The 18,496-nt window shown below is 44.7% G+C and overlaps 1 long non-coding RNA gene across 1 annotated transcript in view; it reads right to left on the reverse strand.

The window, feature by feature from the left end:
• LOC142074791 (uncharacterized) overlaps positions 1–18,496 on the reverse strand; it is a 244,618-nt gene that overhangs the window by 225,000 nt on the left and 1,122 nt on the right. The gene's annotated exons all lie outside the window — the stretch shown is intronic.

Raw genomic sequence — 18,496 nt, forward strand, 5'->3', positions numbered from 1 at the left:
TGATAGTAGAGTAGGAAAAACAGGCTGAGGAATGTAAATATCAGTAGATTATGTAACGGAATGCAGGCGCAGGAGACGTTCGCGTGGACACCTGCTTTTGACCAATCTGTGTCTGTTAAGATTCGTGTGCTTGCTGACTGTAAACCAATAGAGGATTCGTAGGTGCGCGTGTTAGTGTGGCTAGCTTATAAAAGTAGCACAATATCTTGAAATAAAGGAGAATGACCATACCCACATTGGGACTCCTCATTACTCCGGGAACGTGCTCCTATTCCGACCCCGGGTCACTCCAACACTTTTGGTGAAACCACTGTATGAACTACTGAAAGAAAATATGTTAGAACTAGTTTGGACGAGGGAAGCAACTCCTAGAAGCTGTAAAATTGCCAGAGAAAGTGGCTATTATGCATTGCAGAGGACACCAAAGGGGTAACGCTGAACAGGAAATTGGAAATAAATTGGCAGATCATGAGGCCAGACAAGCTGCAGAAAAGACGGAAGTTGAGGCATTGGCTTTGATTCCAGACGGTAAATTTCAAGTATTAAAATTAAATTTAGGCTCTGAAAGATATTCAAAGGAAGATAGGAATTTGATTAACGATTTAGGAGGGAAAGAAAAAGACAATGGATGGGTATATACACCAGATGGACGTATTATAATACCCTCCAGAATATTGTGGAAATTAATTTTAGATGAGCATAGTAAAATTCATTGTGGAGCAGATGCTTTGTACAAGGATCTAAACAAAAGAATAGTAGGTCGCAATTTGTATACTGTGGTGAAACAAGTGACACAGCAGTGTGAAATTTGTTTGAAAAACAATCCTAATACAACCAATAGGGTACACAACCAATGGAAAGGGTAACATCCCAGGGCAACAATGGCAAATAGACTTTTCTGAGCTCCCAAGAAAAGGGGGGTATCGATACTTGCTAGTGTTAACAGACACATTCTCAGGTTGGCCAGAAGCTTTCCCTTGCAGAACAAATAAAGCTCGAGAAGTCATCCGAGTATTGCTGAATGAAATTATACCTCGATTTGGAATACCAGCAGTAATATCATCAGACAGAGGTATTCACTTTTGCGCACAAATAGTTCAACAACTTAGCAAAATGCTAGGGATTGAGTGGCAGTTACATACGCCACATCGACCCCAAGCAAGTGGGCAGGTTGAGAAGATGAATCATTTGATAAAGCAACAACTAGCTAAAATTTGTCAAGAAACTAATCTATATTGGTATCAAGCGCTTCCACTTGCATTGCTTAGGATCAGAACAAAACCGAGAACTAAGGAAAGCATAAGTCCTTTTGAAATTCTATTTGGAAGACCATACCAATTGCAATATAGAGGAGAAGATTTGAATCAGTTAGGAGAAGGATATTTGCAACAGTATATGATCGCTCTAGGAAAACAATTGGGCCAAATAGAAAAAGTTGCCTTAGGAACCAGAGCTAGGGGCCTAGACCAACCGGTTCACCCTTTCAAGCCAGGGGATTGGGTTTATGTCAAAGTTTTTGCAGATCAACCGCTGGAAGAAAAGTGGAAGGGACCGTTCCAGGTGTTGCTGATGACCTTTACTGCAATCAAGATCAAGGAGCAGACACCCTGGATACACCATACTCGTGTGAAGAAAGCTCCACCTGGAGAATGGACTTCTGAGAGGACAGGACCATTAAAGTTGAAACTCTCTCGAATGCAGTAAATTACACTTGGGACTTTGACGTATTATACACTGATATTAGCTTTTGAGTAAGGAATAGATGCCTGGATTCATTACACTAGAATAAAGAAAGTGCCTCCTAAACTGTGGACATCTATACCTAAGGGACCATTGAAATTAACTTTAAGCGTACCTGATGAGTCACTGGAGAAGCTGCTGAATTATTTGTAACATTTAAAATTTCATTTTAAAAGGGAGATCATATTAGCTGGGAAATTGTAAATTCAAAGGCAGAAAATGTGGAGCCTGTTGATATTAGCTATGACGATCAGTAAAGCTGAACCCCAATTTTTACTGCCAAAATGGGATAACAATCAAAATATCTGGGAACTTTTAGCCCGAGAAGTAACGAACATGTCTTCTTTTTGTATTGCAGCAGAGAATTCAGTGGGAGGAATGTACAGTTCTTGTCTCGTAGGAATACCAACTCCTCTGGAATTGATAAAAAACTACACTATGTTTCAAAGTTTTGACATCCGGTTAACCTATAATAGTATTTATAGTCTGGGACAAGCAACAAAATCCAAGGAGAGAGGGATGTTAAGAATTAAGGTACGAGGAACACTTCCGGCCAAACAATGTATCAAATTTGTGAATTGCCCTTTTGGATGCGAAAATTTAACACGCTTACGACCCCCTTTGAGGTGTAACTCTACCCAACTTGAGAGTTATGCATGGGCTCATACTAAATTACCCCTTGGATGGTTTTTATTATGTGGGCGATTGGCATATTCTTATATTCCAGCAAATATAACAGGAGATCCGTGTTCAATCGGGAGGATGGCTCCATTGCTGATAAATAAGAAAGACTTAGAACATAGTGAACGAGTTAAAAGAAGTGCACACCAGGTATCAGAAGATTGTGACTCACAAATCATCTTATACAGCCCAAGTGAAATGTCAGCTGCAGCTATCCTAGCGCCCGGAGTTGGGGTAGCTATGAATTACCACACCATAAGAAGAATTACCTGTGCTTTAGTTAAAGATACAAATTATACCTCCCAGGCACTTTCAGCTATTAGCATGGAAATGACTCAAATAAGAGAAACCACTCTTGAGAACAGGGCCGCAATTGATTATTTACTTCTGAGACATAATCATGGTTGTGAGGAATTCAAGGGTATGTGGTGTTTTAACCTGAGTGATAATTCGCAGTTAATTGAGAAAAAAATTCAACAAATGAAGAACTTGGCATCTGGATCTAAGGAACGAGAAGGATTAGATCTTTCTTCGTTGTTCTCGTGGCTTCCCAATTTTGATTGGCTTAGACAGTTGTTCATATTTGCAATACTGATCATCATCCTAGTTTAATTACTTGTTGTATGATACAATGTATGTCTTTTTGTAGACCAAATGTCTATAGGTGAATTATGTGAGACTCATGATGCTTAACATCATAAGTCTCAAAGGGGGGAATTGATGTAGTGGATATAGTCTCTTAAGATTTGTTGCTTAAAAGTTAGGTAACTAGCAGATGTTGTGTCTGTAGGTATGCAGATAAATTGTGTATCTTGGAAGCATTGTTAAGAAAGGAACAGTGAAGAGACATGAGATTCTTTGGTTGAAAAGATGTACATGGGTTAGGAATGCTTCATGAATAGATAGGCCACACATTCAGTAAATAAAAGAACCTTGAAACTTGGTACTCTATGTAAATTAGATGGAGAAGCTAACCTTGTAGGGTAGATAGGGAAGGTATACTGGAATAAGCTAGCTTGTTACAAGTGAAAAACATGTAAACCAAGCCAAGGGATAGACAGAGCATGCATAAAGACTGAGTTCAACCAGAGGGCACTGTGATGAAGACTATCGACGACCACCAGAGGACCTGAAAGACCACCGAAGAGCACAAGGGCGCATGCATCAGAGACTTTTGCATATGTTAATGAATTCCAGGAAATGACATGAATATTTAGATTATTTCTTGGAAATGTAATGAATATGTATATTCTAATTGCATTTAACCCCTATGGTTACGTGATTTGGCACGCACACTAGGTGGAGCGATCCCCTGTGCGTCCAGCGCTGCAATAAAGAATACCTGCTTTCTAAACCTCCAAATTGAGTCTTAGAGAGTTTGTCAGGAACTTCTTCGTTTCAGGATCATGTTAACATGAATACAAAACTTGCTGTATTGTTTAACTGATGGTACCTAGATAATTGCCAAATACCTAGGATATTCGTTTTTCTTTCTGCTGGTATGTCATTATGAAGTAATTTGTCTTTTAAAACAGACTGCCTTATTGATAACTTGTGTCATGGCCTCATCTAGTGCGTTTGACTATGTAAAGCCTGAAATCTACAGGGCTATATGTGGACTGATGGGAGTTATAACGTGTATGTCACATGAGACATGAAGGCCTGCTGTGATCTTTCTGAAGGTGCTACATCTTACCATAACAACATGTTGCTGCCTAGCTTTCCGAGGACATCTGTCAGGGTTATAGACAACAGTAGCCGAATGAATAAAAATCTCCTGTACAGTGTGTAAATATGTGTAATTGACTCCCTGTCCCTCTCAAGCTGATGCAGTAGGAACAGTTTGTTACAGTACCTCTTATTCCATACTGCTCACTTCGTTAATTCTAAACAATGAAGACTTGTTGCTTAGAAGTTAGGTAAGTAGCAGGTATTGTGTTTGCAGGTGTGTAGCATTGTTAGACCCTAGTAATGATTAACCTTGAAATTAAGAACCATAAATGAATGTGGTCCAGACATGGCTCGGAGACAAACCTCGACCATATAAGGAAAGAAAAGAATGAGTTCATGAAGAGTTCACTACCCTACCGACCACCAGAGACCACCCGAGACCCTCAAGAAGACCCTAAAGGCTTTAGTGCGCATGTGTCTAGGATGATGTAATATTATAATTAGTTCTCAGAAATGTAATGAATATGTAAAAGAGAATCTTAAAATATGTATGAGAAGCATAGATATAAGCAGAAAGGTGACTAGACCAGGTGTGCTTTATTTGTGGCAAGTCCACGGAGCACCCAGGCCTGAATAAAACAATATCTCTCCTGAGCGTGTGGAATTGGTTACTTGCACGCTGGACACGAATCCGCTTTTCGGACAACAGATGGGACTGCTGTGAAGCCTTGCCCGGATCGACTTGCCGGCTCTCGGTGGGGAGACCCTGCTCTCTGGACTCCAGCGCGCACCGACCTTTTGATCGGGGACTCCGTGAGTATCCTCCCCGACCAGAGCAGGTGAGCGACTCAACGGTGCAACGCTAAGGTAAATGAGATATTGTTCTGGGGTATAAAATTGTGCATGCATTTGGTAAGGAATTGTGGCCACAGGTAAAGAGGTATATTCATATGCGTTTGACAGTGACGACTGGAGTATATGAAATCATGGTTAAGAACGTTCTTTTTGGGCAAAAATATGGGAACTCAACAGTCTAAAGTAACACCTTGCTCTCCCCTTGGATGCATCATAAAACATTGGGGAAAATTTGGGGGAGATCCTTTGAGAAAGGAGAAATTAATTGAGTATTGTACTAGATGGTGGCCAATGTATAAATTAGAAGATGAGGTAAAATGGCCAGAATTGGGAACTCTGCAATATAATACTATCTTGCAACTTATGTTATTTTGTGGACAACCAGAGTAAATGGGATGAGGTCCCTTATGTGGACTTGTTCTTTACCTTGAGAAATGATCATGAAATTCGGAAGAAATGTAAACTTGTAGACTCAGATTCTAATGTGTTGATGATGATGATGATGGAGGACAAGGAACCAAAAACGCATTGTTGTTCTGCTTGTAGTATAGGAAAACGCTGTTTAAAACTAGGAGAAGAGGAAGAAGATATACAGATGTTGGTGGCACCGAGTAGAAATGAAAGTTTTGAAACTGGAGCAAGGGGAAGTGTGGAGGGATTTTTATTAAATAACGGTCATCCTATGAACATTCCAAGCACTGAGGATTTGTTAGCAATAGTATAAGGCTGCTAAAGAGCAATTGTAGTTTTAGAGTCTCTGAAGTGATAGTAGAGTAGGAAAAACAGGCTGAGGAATGTAACTATCAGTAGATTATGTAACGGAATGCAGGCGCAGGAGACGTTCGCGTGGACACCTGCTTTTGACCAATCTGTGTATGTTAAGATTCGTGTGCTTGCTGACTGTAAACCAATAGAGGATTCGTAGGTGCGCGTGTTAGTGTGGCTGGCTTATAAAAGTAGCACAATATCTTGAAATAAAGGAGAATGACCATACCCACATTGGGACTCATCATTACTCCGGGAACGCGCTCCCACTCCGACCCATGGTCACTCCAACAGGGAAGTAATACGTTTAGTCCAATAGCTGGCAGAACTGGGACCCAGCAGGGGTCTGTTTTATTACCACCCCTTCGTCAGGCTGTGGGCCCAAGGGGGGAACCAGTGTTTGTGAAAATACCTTTTACTACTTCTGATTTGATGAATTGGAAAGAATTGGCAGGATCATATAGGGAAAATCCTGAAAAGGTGTATGGATCTTTAAAGACAATTATTAAAAATCATAATCCAGATTGGCAAGATATTCAAATTCTTTTAAATAATTTGTTAACTCCTGGAGAAAAGAGGGTGGTATTGGGAAAAAACTAATACGGAAAATGAAAGAAAAAACCATAGGAAACAGAAAGCCGCTATTCTTGTGGCTGCTTTTGTGAATGCCCAAGGATCTGCTGGAGGTAGGGGAAGAAGATATTTGAGAGGTAAAAGCAAAGGGTACTTAAGGGGCAGAGGTAGAAGATGTGGAAATATATTTAGACAGTTTACTCGGTTAGGGATCAATCAATGTGCTGCATGTAAGAAACAAGGACACTGGAAAAATGAGTGTCCAGAGAATAAGAAAGTTGCTGTGATTCGGCCACAGCAAATTCCACCTGAAGCTGATCTGCTTATGATGGGAGGGGATTCTGAATGATGGGGACCGGGGGTAGAAAATGATATTTTCCCAGCTGAGCCCCTGGTTCCAGTAAAGCTGGGAAATGAAGTAGTTGATTTTTTAGTGGACACTGGAGCAAAATATTCTGTTATAAATACATGTAAAGGACCAATGAGTAAATTTAATGTATCTATTGTTGGGGTCACAGGAAAGAAAGAGGTAAGGCCTTTTTTGAAACCTTTAAAATGTAAAATTGGAGGAAAAACATTGATGCATGAATTTATATATACCGGAATGCACCATGCCTCTCTTAGGACGGGATTTATTGAATACATTGGGAGCACAAATTAACTTTAAAGAAAGGAAGAATCCAAGTTCATTTTCCTGAAGCTAATGCCTGGCAAGCCCAAGTTTATTTATTACAGACAAACACAGAAGAATCTGAAGAAATACCAGAAGAAATTAAAGATGCAGTTTACCCTTTTGTTTGGGCGACAGAGAAACCAGGAAGAGCGAAAAATGTGGAACCGGTAAAAGCTGAATTGAAAACAGGAGTTCAACCGGTAAGAAAGAAACAATATCCTATTAGTATAGAAGCCAGAAAAGGTTTGGAACAATAATAAATAATTTTCTCAAATATGGACTTTTAAGGGAATGTCAATCTGATTACTCCTATCCTTCCAGTGAAAAAGCCACATAACCAAGGATATAGGTTGGTTCAAGATTCAAGAGCAATAAGTCAATTAGTGGTGGACATTCATCCACTAGTCCCTAATCCATATACGCTGCTAACAACTATCAATGAATCAAATGCACATTTCTCAGTTTTAGATTTGAAAGATGCTTTCTTTTGTATAGCTCTGGAGGAAAACAGTCAAAAGATTTTTGCCTTTGAGTGGGAAGATCCGTCGACTGGGAGGAGGACTCAGCTCTGCTGGACTGTGCTGCCACAAGGGTTTAAAAATAGCCCAACCATCTTTGGAGCAGCCCTGACCAAGGAATTGGAACAGTGGTCCGGTAAGGAAGATCAAATCACCCTCCTTCAGTATGTTGATGACACCCTATTGGGAGCAGATACTACTGAGATCTGCAAAGAGAAGACTGTTAGCCTCCTAAACTTTTTGGGAATGGCTGGGTACAGGGTGTCAGAGAAGAAAGCACAAATTGCAAAACAAACTGTAATTTATTTGGGATTTGAGATTTCCCAAGGACAACGAAGATTGGGAAATGATAGAAAAGAGGCCATTTGCAAGATGGCACCCCCTCAATCTACAATATCAAGCTCTGTTAGTGGAACAAGATGACATCATTTTGAAGTAAGTGCAATTTTAAATCCTGCTTCTTTAATGCCAAGTGAAAAAGAGAGTGATCCTAACCATGATTGTTTACAAGTTATCAAACAGGTATATGCCAGCAGGCCAGACCTGAAAGATGTCCCTCTCCAGACTCCGGATGAAGAATTATTTACTGATGGAAGCAGCTTTGTTGTAAAAGGAGAAAGGAGGGCTGGCTATGCCGTGGTAACTTTAACCGAAGATCGAGAAGTAAAAGCATTACCTCCAAATACATCTGCCCAGAAGGCAGAAATCATAGCCCTGACAAGAGCTTTAAATTTGGCTAAAGGTAAAGGAATTAATAGTTATACAGACTCTAAATATGCTTTTGGAGTTGTTCATGCCCATGGAGCGATATGGAAAGAGCGAGGACTTTTGTCTGCCAGTGGCTCACCTATAAAGTATGGAACAGAGATTTTAAATTTATTGGAAGCAGTACAAAAAAAACCCAAAGAAGTTGCTGTGATTCATTGTAAATCACATCAAAGAGGAAACTCAAAAGTGATACAAGGAAATTGAAAGGCAGATGAAGCTGCCAAGCGTGTGGCACTAAATATCACAATCTATGTTTTAATTCCATCAAAAGAAATTCAAATAGAATCCCCAAATTATAACGAAAAAGAAAATAAGTTGCCTGAGCTATTACAGTGCAGAAAGAATGATGAAGGATGGTGGATAACTTCACATGGACAATGTATTGTAACTCCCGAAATCATGAAGAAATTGATGGTCACAACCCATGCTGAGACATATGGGAGCAGAAGCAACGGTTGAGTCGGTAAAATGAGAAAAAGTAAGTTAATTTGAAATTTTGTGTAGTAAACCTTATAATATCAATCTAACAGGAAGGTTTGAACAAATGCACATAATGGGAGAAAAAGCGTTAACTGAATATCTCTTGTCTTTGAGTAAAACGACGAGTTTTTTACACAAATATGTTCTTTTGAGGACACTTTTACCCCTTGAATTTCTGGTACATTCATTCAGTCCAGGAGACCAAGTCTACCTGCGAACGTGGAAGGATGACCCCTTTGGAGAAAAGTGGAAAGGACCCTTCCAAGTGTTATTAACAACAAACACTGCTGTAAAATTAGAAGAAATAGACTCTTGGATTCATTACATCAGAATAAAGAAAATACCTCCTAGACCGTGGACATCTATACCTAAGGGACCATTGAAATGAACTTTAAGGTGTACTTGATGAGTCACCGGAGATGTTGCTGAATTATTTGTGATATTTAAAATATTTATTGTTAGAAGGGAAACCAAATTAATTAGGAAATTGTGGGTTTAGGAGTAGAAAATGTGGAGCTTGTTGATATTAATTATGACGATCAGTAAAGCTGAATCCCAGTTTCTATTGCCAAAATGGGATAGAAATCGAAATATCTGAGAACTTTTAGCCCGAGAAGTAACCAACATGTCTTCTTTTTGTATTGCAGAACCTAAGTGATAATTCACAGTTAGTTGAGAAGAAAATTCAACAATTGAAGGACTTAGCATGTGGATTTAAGGAACGAGAAGGATAAGATCTTTCTTGGTTATTTCCGTGGCTTCCAAATTTAAATTGGCTCAGACAGTTGTTCTTATTTGCAATACTGATCGTCATCTTAGTTATAATTATTTGTTGTATGATTTAATGTATGTCTTTTTGTAGACCAAATGCTTATAAGTGAATGATGTGAGACTCATGATGCTCAACATCATAAGTCTCAAAGGGGGGAATTGATGCAGTAGGTACAGTATCTACTATTCCATACTGCTCGCTTCTGTAATTCTACTGCTCGCTTCTGTAATTCTAAACAATGAAGACTTGTTGCTTAGAAGTCAGGTAACTAGCAGGTGTTGTGTTTGCAGGTGTGTAGAATTGTAACTAGTCTAAATTGTGTATCCTGGAAGCATCGTTAGGCTCTAGTGAATAGTAACCTTGGAAACGAGAACCATAAACAAACATGGTCCAGACGTGGCTGGGAGACAAACCTCGACCTTATAAGGAAAGAAAGGAACGGGTTCACGAAGAGTTCACTACCCTGCCGACCACCAGCGACCACTCGAGACCCTCAGGGAGACCCTAAAGGCTTTAGTGCGCATGTGTCTAGGATGATGTAATATTATAATTAGTTCTCGGAAATGTAATGAATATGTAAAAGAGAAACTTAAAATATGTATGAGAAGCATGGATATAAACAGAAAGGTGACTAGACCAGATGTGCTTGATTTGTGGCAAGTCCACCGAGCACCCAGGCCTGAATAAAACAATATCTCTCCTGAGCGTGTGGAATTGGTTACTTGCACGCCGGGCACGAATCCGCTTTTCGGACACCACCACCAGCGAGTAGGCTGGGGGTGCACAAGGAGTTGGGAGGGGACACAACTGGGACAGCTGACCCCAACTGACCAAAGGGATATTCCATACCATATGACGTCATGCTCAGCATATAAAGCTGGGGGAAGAAGAAGGAAGGGGGGGACATTCAGAGTGATGGCATTTGTCTTCCCAAGTAACTGTTACACATGATGGAGCCCTGCTTTCCTGGAGATGGCTGAACACCTGCCTGCCGATGGGAAGTAGTGAAGGAATTCCTTGCTTTGCTTTGCTTGTGTGTGTGGCTTTTGCTTTCCCTATTAAACTGTCTTTATCTCAACCCACGAGTTTTCTCACTTTGCCCTTCCGATTCTCTCCCCCATCCCACTGGAGGGGGAGTAAGCGAGAGGCTGTGTGGTGCTTAGTTGCTGGCTGGGGTTAAACCACGACACCCACGTGGGGCTGGAACACAGGGTGAGCTGAAACCAGTGTCAGCTGCCTCTGAGACTGCCACACAGCCATGCATCCCTAGGTGAGCTTCCTGCTCGGAAAGGCAAACGAGCCTCCAGTCTTCTCCTCCAGTGCTATTGGTTCAGTTCAGCATGCTCACAGATAATCATCTCAGCAGATTTAAACACGCATTTGGTATGCTGTAACTTTCACAACTCCAAAGGTGCACTTCACTTTTAACCTATAAACAAATGAGATGCACATCACAGTTAGGGATATCAAACCGGCAGGGAAAAATAGTTGTGGGCTGTCATGGTTTAACCTGGCAGCAGCCAAATACCACGCAGCCGCTCGCTCACCCCCCCCGCCAGGTGGGATGGGGGAGAGAATCAGAAGGGTAAAAGTGAGAAAAACTAGTGGGTTGAGATTAAAGACAGTTTAATAGGGAAAGCAAAAGCTGCGCACGCAAGCAAAGCAAAACAAGGAATTCATTCACCACTTCCCATCGGCAGGCAGGTGTTCAGCCATCGCCAGGTGTCGTGGTTTAACCCCAGCCAGCAAAAATAAACGCCACGCAGCCGCTCGATCACCCCCCCCCCGGTGGGATGGGGGAGAGAATTGGGAGGGCACAAGTAGGAAAGCTCCCGGGTTGAGATAAAAACAGTTTAATAATTGAAATAAAACTAAGTAGAACAGTAATAATAACAGTGAGAACAACAACAATAACAGAATACACAAAGCAGGCAATGCACAACAGAACCGCTCACCGACCGCCGACCGCGTGTCACGAACGGGGGCGAGCCCCCCCACACACCTGGTTTTTATACTGAGCATGATGTCACATGGTATAGAATACCCCATTGGCCAGCTGGGTCCACCACCCCGGCTGTGCTCCCCCCTCCCGGTGCAAGCATCACCCAGCAACAGCCAAAGCATCAATGGGCCATCAACGCTCCTTTCACACCGAACCCAAAACACAGCACACCCCCCCAAGCTACTGGGAAGAAAGTTAACCCTGTCCCAGCTGGAACCAGGAAAATATCCACCCCTTATTCTATACCATCTACATCATGCCCACGTCTCACATTTTCCCATACATTCCAATTAGTCACCGCTCCTTTTCCCTGCCTTTTGATATATACGCACACAGAGATATCATTCCCTTAGTCCATGGGCCATCCCTCTAAAACGTCCGTTGAGTTCATTTAGTCCATGACTTCGGGTTCCACCTGTCGTAACAGTCTTGCAGGGCAGGAGAGATGGTGTGTGGTGTCGGGCTCTTGCATGCGGAGGCCAGTTCTGGGCGCTCGTCTGGTTCTATCATTGTTGCACCTTGCTCAGTTTCATCGGCGTTCATCCTAAATTAATCTGGGTGATTCTTACTGTAATACTGTTAATATGGCATATGGTAACCATAAAAGTGATGACATACAGTACTATGTAATAACTAACATCGTACAATTCAGTTCATTGGCTATTTTCACCCAAAATTAAATCCCCCTGAGGTACACACCGGACTTCCCCATCCTTTCTCATCACCCACCAAGTGCACCCAGGTCCCTGAGCAAAAGCAATCCCACGGATGGGTTTTCCCTTGCCAGAGGCAGGAGCAACCCAGACTGTCTTCCCCAGCATATTTCTCATATGCACGACAGGGACTTTATCCCCCTCTACAGCACGTAAGGGTTTGGATTGGGCAGGGCCAGCTCGAGTGACAGATCCCCTAGTGTTCACTAACCAGGTGGCCTTTGCTAAATGTGTGTCCCAATGCTTGAATGTCCCACCACCCATTGCCCTCAGTGTTGTCTTCAACAGCCCGTTGTATCGTTCAATTTTCCCGGAGGCTGGTGCATGGTAGGGGATGTGATAGACCCACTCAATGCCGTGCTCTTTGGCCCAGGTGTCTATGACGGCGTTTCGGAAGTGAGTCCCGTTGTCTGACTCAATTCTTTCTGGGGTGCCATGTCGCCACAGGACTTGCTTTTCAAGGCCCAGGATGGTGTTCTGGGCAGTGGCATGGGGCACAGGGTATGTTTCCAGCCAGCCGGTGGTTACTTCCACCATGGTGAGCACATAGCGCTTGCCCTGTCGGGTTTGTGGGAGCGTGATATAATCAATCTGCCAGGCCTCCCCATATTTATACTTCAACCATCGTCCTCCATACCAAAGAGGCTTTACTCGTTTGGCTTGCTTGATTGCAGCGCATGTTTCACATTCGTGGATAACCTGTGCAATAGTGTCCATGGTTAAGTCCACCCCTCGATCACGAGCCCATCTATATGTTGCATCTCTCCCTTGGTGGCCTGAAGTGTCATGGGCCCACCGAGCTATAAATAATTCACCTTTATGTTGCCAGTCCAGATCTACCTGAGCTACTTCGATCTTGGCAGCCTGATCCACCTGCTGGTTGTTTTGGTGCTCTTCACTGGCCCGACTCTTGGGTACGTGAGCATCTACGTGACGTACTTTTACAGTCAGGTTCTCTACCTGGGCAGCAATATCTTGCCACAATGCGGCAGCCCAGATGGGTTTACCTCTGCGCTGCCAGTTGTTCTGCTTCCACTGCTGCAACCACCCCCACAGGGCATTCGCCACCATCCATGAGTCAGTATAGAGATAAAGTACTGGCCATTTTTCTCGTTCGGCAATGCCCAAGGCCAGCTGGATGGCTTTCACCTCTGCAAACTGACTCGATTCACCTTCTCCTTCAGCAGTTTCTGCAACTTGGCGTATAGGACTCCATACCGCAGCCTTCCGTCTCCGATGTTTTCCCACAAGGCGACAGGACCCATCCGTGAACAGGGCATATTGCTTCTCGTTTTCTGGTAGTTTGTTATATGGTGGGGCCTCTTCAGCACGCGTCACCTCCTCCTCTGGGGATATTCCAAAATCTTTGCCTTCTGGCCAGTTCGTGATCACCTCCAAGATTCCTGGGCGACTGGGGTTTCCTATTCGGGCCCGTTGTGTGATCAGCGCGACCCACTTACTCCACGTAGCATCAGTTGCATGATGTGTAGAGGGGACGCTCCCTTTGAACATCCAGCCCAGCACCGGCAGTCGGGGTGCCAGGAGGAGCTGTGCTTCAGTGCCAACCACTTCCGAAGCAGCTTGAACCCCTTCATATGCTGCCAATATCTCCTTCTCAGTTGGAGTGTAGCGGGCCTCGGATCCTCTGTATCCCCGACTCCAGAACCCTAAGGGTCGACCTCGAGTCTCCCCTGGTGCTTTCTGCCAGAGGCTCCAGGTAGGGCCATTCTCCCCGGCTGCGGTGTAGAGCACATTCTTCACATCTTGTCCTGCCCGGACTGGCCCAAGGGCTACTGCCTGAACTATCTCCTGTTTAATTTGCTCAAATGCTTGTCGTTGCTCAGGGCCCCATCTGAAGTCGTTCTTCTTCCTGGTCACGTGATAGAGAGGGCTTACGATCTGACTGTAATTTGGAATATGCATTCTCCAAAAGCCCACAACGCCTAAGAAAGCTTGCGTTTCCTTTTTGTTAGTTGGTGGAGACATGGCTGTTATTTTATTGATCACATCTGTTGGGATCTGACGACGTCCATCTTGCCATTTTATTCCTAAAAACTGGATCTCCTGTGCAGGTCCCTTGACCTTACTTCGTTTTATTGCAAAGCCGGCCTTCAGAAGGATTTGGACTATTCTCTCCCCTTTCTTGAAAACTTCCTCTGCTGTGTTGCCCCATACGATGATGTCATCAATGTATTGCAGGTGTTCTGGAGCCTCACCCTGTTCCAGTGCGGTGTGGATCAGTCCATGGCAAATGGTAGGGCTGTGTTTCCACCCCTGGGGCAGTCGGTTCCAGGTGTACTGGACACCCCTCCAAGTGAAAGCAAACTGTGGCCTGCACTCTGCCGCCAAAGGGATGGAGAAGAATGCATTAGCGATATCAATGGTGGCGTACCACTTGGCTGCCTTTGACTCCAGTTCGTATTGAAGTTCCAGCATGTCCGGCACGGCAGCACTCAGTGGTGGCGTCACTTCGTTCAGGCCACGGTAGTCTACTGTTAGCCTCCACTCTCCATTGGACTTTCGCACTGGCCATATGGGACTGTTAAAGGGTGAGCGAGTCTTGCTGATCACTCCTTGGCTCTCCAGTCGACGAATCAGCACATGGATGGGGATCAAGGAGTCTCGGTTGGTGCGGTATTGCCGCCGGTGCACTGTTGTGGTAGCAATCGGCACCTGTTGTTCTTGGACCTTTAACAACCCCACAACAGAAGGATCCTCTGAAAGACCGGGCAAGGTGGACAGCTGTTTAATTTCCTCCGTCTCCAGGGCAGCTATACCAAAAGCCCACCGGTACCCTTTTGGGTCCTTAAAATACCCTCTCCTGAGGTAGTCTATGCCAAGGATGCACGGAGCTTCTGGGCCAGTCACAATGGGGTGCTTCTGCCACTCCTTCCCGGTTAGGCTCACTTCGGCCTCCAATACAGTTAACTCTTGGGATCCCCCTGTCACTCCAGAAATACAAATGGGTTCTGCCCCTTTATAGCCTGATGGCATCAGGGTACACTGCGCACCGGTGTCTACGAGAGCCTTATATTCTTGTGGATCTGATGTGCCAGGCCATCGAATCCACACAGTCCAGTAAACCCGGTTGTCCCTTTCCTCCACCTGGCTGGAGGCAGGGCCCCTCTAGTCCTGGTCATCATATTCGCTATCTACTTCTTGTAAGTATGAGTCAGAAGTCCCTTTGTTAAGGTCGGAAGTGGAATCAGCCCTTCTACTCTGTCTGGGGAACTCACTGGAGATCGGAGCAGCGGTTTTCCTGGAAGAACCCCCTTGTGTGGTTGTTTTCCCTTGCAACTCATGTACCCGTGCCTGTAGGACTGAGGTAGGTTTTCCATCCCACTTCCTCCTGTCCTCTCCGTGGTCACGCAGGTAAAACCACAGGGTGCCCCGGGGTGTGTACCCACGATGTCTCCTCTCTTGAGCAGAGGGACGTTTGCTCCTAATGGCTGAGACGCTGGCCCGTGCAGGGGGGAAGCAGGACATATCCTCTTTGATTTGCTGGACCTCCTGAGACAGTTTCTCCACAGCAGAGACACAGGCCCGTAGGGAGGAAGAGAGACTTTCTTCATATTGCCGGAGTTGGCCAGCCAGTTCATCCACTGTTTGTTCCTCTCCATCTCTCCAGGTCATTACTGCCAATGAGTTTGCATGTGACGCTGGTGCGCTCCGTACAAACTTCCGCCACATGGGTCGGGTGCATTTGACCTCATCTGGGTCTTTGGATAACTGCTCGTTGTTCAGGTCATCATAAATCACTTCCAGCACGGCTAATTCTCTCAGGTACTGGATACCTCTCTCCATGGTGGTCCACTTGCCTGGGTGGCATATAACATCTTCCTTGAAGGGATACCTTTCCTTCACACCTGACAGGAGTCGCCTCCAGAGGCTGAGGACTTGTGCCCCTTGTCCAATTGCTTTGTCAATGCCCCCTTCCCTAGAAAGGGATCCCAGCTGCTTGGCTTCCCTACCCTCTAATTCCAGGCTACTGGCGCCGTTATCCCAGCATCGGAGCAGCCAGGTGACAATGTGCTCCCCTGGACGACGGCTGAAGTCTTTTCGCATATCTCGCAGCTCACCCAGAGATAGGGATCGGGTGGTCACCATCTCATTTACGGGTTCTGCCTCCTCCTCCTCCTGTTCTCGTGATGGCCCTGGTTCATCTTCATCCCTTACTAGACGAGCTGATTTTCTTGTGCATTTTCTTTTTTGTATAGGGGCGACTGATACCGGCAGGGGTTGGTTCTCTGTCGCAGGGGGCGGAGTAGCTGCTGTGCTTGCCCTGGGGGGTGAGGGAGCCGCTGTGCTTGCCGTGGGGGGTGGGGTAGCCGCAGGGCCTGTTGCTTTGTCATCAGCTGCAGAGACGTTTCCTTCCCCTTGGGGGTTCTGAGTGGTGTTAAATAGGGCTCGGTAGGCGTGGGCCAGGCCCCAGCACATTGTGGTGATTTGTGTCTCCCTAGAATGGCCAGGGTGACAGCATACTTCTTCCAAATATTCTACTAATTTTTCAGGGTTCTTCACTTGTTCAGGGGTAAAGTTCCAGAACACTGGGGGTGCCCATCGCCCTAGGCATTTGCCCATGCTATCCCACTCGCCCTGCCACTCATAACTATCCAACCTTGGGGCAGATCTCTGGATGACATTCTTAAATTGCTTACTAACCTTGGAGAAAACCACAACAATATTCCCAAGGAGTACCAAGAGATATATCTTAACTACCCAGGGATGTTCAAGGTACTGGCAAGTTATTTTAACAAAGGAGATGAAGGTAGTGAGGGTGCCATTCTCTATTTCCTCCATAAAAAATCTCTCGGAGGAAAAGGTATAATTGCTAATGGTCTCCATGAGGTGGTACCCGAAATGCAGAAACGGCTTCATTACGAATCCCAAATACCAAATAACCCCCAATGCCAGCGTTTTAGTAACAAATCTCCCAGGCAAAACATCATTAATCACGGCAGAGCACAACAGACTACAAAACCCAACTCCAATTTTTAACAGGTACAGTAAAAACAAGAGCATGGTGCAGAACAAACGAATATGTTACCAGATATAAATTCCTTAATATGTTCTAAATAATCTGTCGTTATCTCAACCCTTCGTGCCCCACGTTGGGCGCCAAAAAGGACTGTCGTGGTTTAACCCCAGCCAGCAAAAATAAACGCCACGCAGCCGCTCGATCACCCCCCCCCCGGTGGGATGGGGGAGAGAATTTGGAGGGCACAAGTAGGAAAGCTCCCGGGTTGAGATAAAAACAGTTTAATAATTGAAATAAAACTAAGTAGAACAGTAATAATAACGGTGAGAACAACAACAATAACAGAATACACAAAGCAGGCAATGCACAACAGAACCGCTCACCGACCGCCGACCGCGTGTCACGAACGGGGGCGAGCCCCCCCACACACCTGGTTTTTATACTGAGCATGATGTCACATGGTATAGAATACCCCATTGGCCAGCTGGGTCCACCACCCCGGCTGTGCTCCCCCCTCCCGGTGCAAGCATCACCCAGCAACAGCCAAAGCATCAATGGGCCATCAACGCTCCTTTCACACCGAACCCAAAACACAGCACACCCCCCAGGCTACTGGGAAGAAAGTTAACCCTGTCCCAGCTGGAACCAGGACACCAGGAAAGCAGGGCTCCATCACGCGTAACGGTTACTTGGGAAGACAAACGCCATCACTCCGAACGCCCCCCTCCTTCTTCTTCACCCAGCCTTATATGCTGAGCATGACGTCATATGGTATGGAATAGCCTATTGGCCAGCTGGGCCAGCCGTCCTGGCCACGCTCCCTCCCAGCCCCCTGCACATCTGGCAGGGCATGGGAAGATGAAAAGTCCTTGACTAGCGTAAACAATACCTAGCAGCAACTGAAAACATCAGCGTGTCATCAACATTATTCTCACACTACATCCAAAACACAGCACTATACCAGTTAATAGGAAGAAAATCAACTCCATCCCAGCCAAAACCAGGACATGGGCAAAGGTGCAAATACATATTTGCAATTAAAGTTGTATTTAGCTCATTGTTGTTGTAGTGACAGGGTGTCAGAAGAGAACAGCCTGACAAGAAAGATTCAGGCCTCAAGGGTAATCACGCGCTACAAACATGTACAAACAAATTCTACTTGGGCCAGTCATTTTTGCACAAATATTTTTCCTAAAGGAAATTTTAACTTCCTTCCCAGAAAACTTTAATTGTTTTAATGGTTAAAATTGACAACAATCCATCTTATCTCTAAGCCACAGAGTACAAAGACTCCTTTATGCTGTTTC

This window comes from Calonectris borealis, chromosome W (assembly GCF_964195595.1).
Source record: "Calonectris borealis chromosome W, bCalBor7.hap1.2, whole genome shotgun sequence".
Classification (NCBI taxonomy): domain Eukaryota; kingdom Metazoa; phylum Chordata; class Aves; order Procellariiformes; family Procellariidae; genus Calonectris; species Calonectris borealis.